Source organism: Schistocerca serialis, unplaced genomic scaffold (genome assembly GCF_023864345.2).
Source record: "Schistocerca serialis cubense isolate TAMUIC-IGC-003099 unplaced genomic scaffold, iqSchSeri2.2 HiC_scaffold_1155, whole genome shotgun sequence".
NCBI classification, from domain to species: domain Eukaryota; kingdom Metazoa; phylum Arthropoda; class Insecta; order Orthoptera; family Acrididae; genus Schistocerca; species Schistocerca serialis.
In genome coordinates this window covers 75,001-80,000 of record NW_026047354.1, presented here as the reverse complement: position 1 = coordinate 80,000, position 5,000 = coordinate 75,001, and the positions used below count along the sequence as shown (strand labels likewise).

Genomic DNA, 5,000 nt, shown 5'->3' with positions numbered 1-5,000 from the left:
TTGTGCCGTAACGTAACCCATGTTGTGCCGTAACGTAACCCATGTTGTGCCGTAACGTAACCCATGTTGTGCCTTAACCTAACCCATGTTGTGCCTTAACCTAACCCATGTTGTGCCTTAACCTAACCCATGTTGTGCCTTAACCTAACCCATGTTGTGCCTTAACCTAACCCATGTTGTGCCTTAACCTAACCCATGTTGTGCCTTAACCTAACCCACGTTGTGCCTTAACCTAACCTACGTTGTGCCTTAACCTAACCCATGTTGTGCCTTAACCTAACCCATGTTGTGCCTTAACCTAACCCATGTTGTGCCTTAACCTAACCCATGTTGTGCCTTAACCTAACCCATGTTGTGCCTTAACCTAACCCATGTTGTGCCTTAACCTAACCCATGTTGTGCCTTAACCTAACCCATGGTGTGCCTTAACCTAACCCATGTTGTGCCTTAACCTAACCCATGTTGTGCCTTAACCTAACCCACGTTGTGCCTTAACCTAACCCACGTTGTGCCTTAACCTAACCCACGTTGTGCCTTAACCTAACCTACGTTGTGCCTTAACCTAACCCATGTTGTGCCTTAACCTAACCCATGTTGTGCCTTAACCTAACCCATGTTGTGCCTTAACCTAACCCATGTTGTGCCTTAACCTAACCCATGTTGTGCCTTAACCTAACCCATGGTGTGCCTTAACCTAACCCATGGTGTGCCTTAACCTAACCCATGTTGTGCCTTAACCTAACCCATGTTGTGCCTTAACCTAACCCATGTTGTGCCTTAACCTAACCCATGTTGTGCCTTAACCTAACCCATGTTGTGCCTTAACCTAACCCATGTTGTGCCTTAACCTAACCCATGTTGTGCCTTAACCTAACCCATGTTGTGCCTTAACCTAACCCATGTTGTGCCTTAACCTAACCCATGTTGTGCCTTAACCTAACCCATGTTGTGCCTTAACCTAACCCATGTTGTGCCTTAACCTAACCCATGTTGTGCCTTAACCTAACCCATGTTGTGCCTTAACCTAACCCATGTTGTGCCTTAACCTAACCCATGTTGTGCCTTAACCTAACCCATGTTGTGCCTTAACCTAACCCATGTTGTGCCTTAACCTAACCCATGTTGTGCCTTAACCTAACCCATGTTGTGCCTTAACCTAACCCATGTTGTGCCTTAACCTAACCCATGTTGTGCCTTAACCTAACCCATGTTGTGCCTTAACCTAACCCATGTTGTGCCTTAACCTAACCCATGTTGTGCCTTAACCTAACCCATGTTGTGCCTTAACCTAACCCATGTTGTGCCTTAACCTAACCCATGTTGTGCCTTAACCTAACCCATGTTGTGCCTTAACCTAACCCATGTTGTGCCTTAACCTAACCCATGTTGTGCCTTAACCTAACCCATGTTGTGCCTTAACCTAACCCATGTTGTGCCTTAACCTAACCCATGTTGTGCCTTAACCTAACCCATGTTGTGCCTTAACCTAACCCATGTTGTGCCTTAACCTAACCCATGTTGTGCCTTAACCTAACCCATGTTGTGCCTTAACCTAACCCATGTTGTGCCTTAACCTAACCCATGTTGTGCCTTAACGTAACCCATGTTGTGCCTTAACGTAACCCATGTTGTGCCTTAACCTAACCTATAATGTGCCTTAACCTAACCTAAAGTGCGCCGTAACCTAAACTATATTGCGCCTTAACCTGACGCACGTTGTCGCTGAACCTGCTCTGTAATTGTTATGCAACCCGTTAAAGTAGTGTAGTGTTGCCTAACCGCAACCCTCGCAATATAGTTCGCTACTCGCACTGCCCGGTCCCCTGTGTATCGCGTCATGTTAAACACCTTGCAGGTGTTGCTGACTTTCCACATGCTCCTGCTATACACTGTAGTGTGGATAGCAGCAGGACGTACATGCCCCCCCCCTTCCCCCCTGCCTTCGCAAGCTGGTCGGTGAGAAGTTTGCATGTTCAATGCCCTTCGCATGCCGACGTACTCAGCCTACGTTGTGGTACGGCCTGTCACCTGTCCGCCGATGTACGCAAAACCCACAAACTGTACTGCACATTGCTCCGTATGTACTGAATGATACATCGTGGCCCATGTGACCGTATGACGACAGCGCCTAGCAACGGCGGACCATACAGTCCAAATATTGTGCACGCAGCTACGTGTCGTCTCCCTATAAGAGCTGGATTGCAGTGTGGTACGCCATACAGACGTGTGGGAGGAACGGACGCCCTGGATGGCGATCAGCATGAGCAGTCTGTTGATGTAGTGGAGCGTGTATTCGGACGTAGTCGTCTCTTCTCACACACCGTGATAGCATGTTGCACCGCGTTCCACATCTGCGACATGCTGCAGAGGCGGGCTGACAGTCGTTCGCGCAATGGACACCGCATACGTACGGGGTCTACCTTCCACGTGTTCTCTAGGCGTGCACATGTTGTTGCGTCTATGTGGGCAGACGTAGTGTGTTGTGACACCTGACACAGGCATGCAATACTCGTTGCAAATGGCGATGGACGTGTACGTTTGCTGGTGACGTTACGCAAATGAACAACCGGTAACCCGTTGTGGTGCGGTTGTTCTCGCTAGAGGTGAATCAGTGTTGGCGACGATCGGTCGAGCTATTAACCGGTTGTTTCAGGGATACCCACCATGCCCACGAACGTGAAAGGGGACCCACCATGCCCACGAACGTGAAAGGGGATCTGGGTGTGAGGCGATACGCGGCGGTGGCTGGGTGGGACCGTCCCCGGCCGGTGAGGGGGGGCCGCCCGGCGTGCTGGCAGCGCGGTGCGTGGGCGCACGCGCTACAGCCGGCTGGTGGGGGCGGCCGGTGGCAGGCGCGCCGGCCGACGGACGCGGCAGGCGGCGCAGCTGCGCGCCGGCGCCCCCTGCTCGCGGCGCCTTGCGGCCAAAGTAGGTCCTCGCGGGCCCGGTGCGAAGCGCGGTGGCCATCTGCAGTGTGCTGGTCCGATTGAGGACTTTGTGCGCTGAGGATGCGCCGCCGCCCGGCGCTCGGCGCCGCGACGCCGTCTGCTGCTCGGTCGCCCCAGCGGTTCTCGCAGGTGGTTTGTATCGCAGCTGTGCGGACGTGTTGGCGCGTGCGCTGTGCTGGGAGAGTTCGCTTCGGCACCCAAGTAGGGCTTTTGTCCTTCTGTGGCGCTGGCGTTGGAGCTGCCGGTCACCGTAGGTGGCGCGTGTTGTCTCCCGCCGGCAATGCCACGACAGCACGCTCCCGGGCCTCTGTCGGCAGCGGCAAGCTCAGTTGGGAGCACGGGTGGTCGCACCTAAAGCGTCTACTCGCCTAACTCCGGGCGATTGCGCCTCTCTCGAACCCGACCAAGTACTTAGGACGGCGCTGCGCGCCGCCGGGACCTGAGAGGGTTTCGAGGTGTGTTGTGCAGGGGAGCTCAGCCTCCTCCTGTTTGCAGAATAATTGAGCGGACGCTTGCGTGTTCGCGCGGGCCCCCGGGACACACTCCCGGGCGGCCGGCTGCTCAGCTCTAGTTGACGCAGCTCCCTGGTTGATCCTGCCAGTAGTCATATGCTTGTCTCAAAGATTAAGCCATGCATGTCTCAGTACAAGCCGCATTAAGGTGAAACCGCGAATGGCTCATTAAATCAGTTATGGTTCCTTAGATCGTACCCACGTTACTTGGATAACTGTGGTAATTCTAGAGCTAATACATGCAAACAGAGTCCCGACCAGAGATGGAAGGGACGCTTTTATTAGATCAAAACCAATCGGTCGGCTCGTCCGGTCCGTTTGCCTTGGTGACTCTGAATAACTTAGGGCTGATCGCACGGTCCTCGTACCGGCGACGCATCTTTCAAATGTCTGCCTTATCAACTGTCGATGGTAGGTTCTGCGCCTACCATGGTTGTAACGGGTAACGGGGAATCAGGGTTCGATTCCGGAGAGGGAGCCTGAGAAACGGCTACCACATCCAAGGAAGGCAGCAGGCGCGCAAATTACCCACTCCCGGCACGGGGAGGTAGTGACGAAAAATAACGATACGGGACTCATCCGAGGCCCCGTAATCGGACTGAGTATACTTTAAATCCTTTAACGAGTATCTATTGGAGGGCAAGTCTGGTGCCAGCAGCCGCGGTAATTCCAGCTCCAATAGCGTATATTAAAGTTGTTGCGGTTAAAAAGCTCGTAGTTGGATTTGTGTCCCACGCTGTTGGTTCACCGCCCGTCGGTGTTTAACTGGCATGTATCGTGGGACGTCCTGCCGGTGGGGCGAGCCGAAGGCGTGCGACCGCCTCGTGCGTGCTCGTGCGTCCCGAGGCGGACCCCGTTGAAATCCTACCAGGGTGCTCTTTATTGAGTGTCTCGGTGGGCCGGCACGTTTACTTTGAACAAATTAGAGTGCTTAAAGCAGGCAAGCCCGCCTGAATACTGTGTGCATGGAATAATGGAATAGGACCTCGGTTCTATTTTGTTGGTTTTCGGAACCCGAGGTAATGATTAATAGGGACAGGCGGGGGCATTCGTATTGCGACGTTAGAGGTGAAATTCTTGGATCGTCGCAAGACGAACAGAAGCGAAAGCATTTGCCAAGTATGTTTTCATTAATCAAGAACGAAAGTTAGAGGTTCGAAGGCGATCAGATACCGCCCTAGTTCTAACCATAAACGATGCCAGCCAGCGATCCGCCGCAGTTCCTCCGATGACTCGGCGGGCAGCCTCCGGGAAACCAAAGCTTTTGGGTTCCGGGGGAAGTATGGTTGCAAAGCTGAAACTTAAAGGAATTGACGGAAGGGCACCACCAGGAGTGGAGCCTGCGGCTTAATTTGACTCAACACGGGAAACCTCACCAGGCCCGGACACCGGAAGGATTGACAGATTGATAGCTCTTTCTTGATTCGGTGGGTGGTGGTGCATGGCCGTTCTTAGTTGGTGGAGCGATTTGTCTGGTTAATTCCGATAACGAACGAGACTCTAGCCTGCTAACTAGTCGCGTGACATCCTTCGTGCTGTC

At 53.1% G+C, this 5,000-nt stretch overlaps 1 non-coding gene across 1 annotated transcript in view; it reads left to right on the top strand.

Annotated features, from left to right (window-relative positions):
* The first annotated feature begins 3,529 nt into the window (after window positions 1-3,529).
* The window catches only part of LOC126432825 (small subunit ribosomal RNA), a 1,909-nt gene continuing 438 nt past the window's right edge, over window positions 3,530-5,000 (top strand). The window contains exon 1 of the ribosomal RNA XR_007578260.1: window positions 3,530-5,000. This exon is cut by the window's right edge and continues 438 nt beyond it. This is a non-coding gene — a ribosomal RNA (small subunit ribosomal RNA).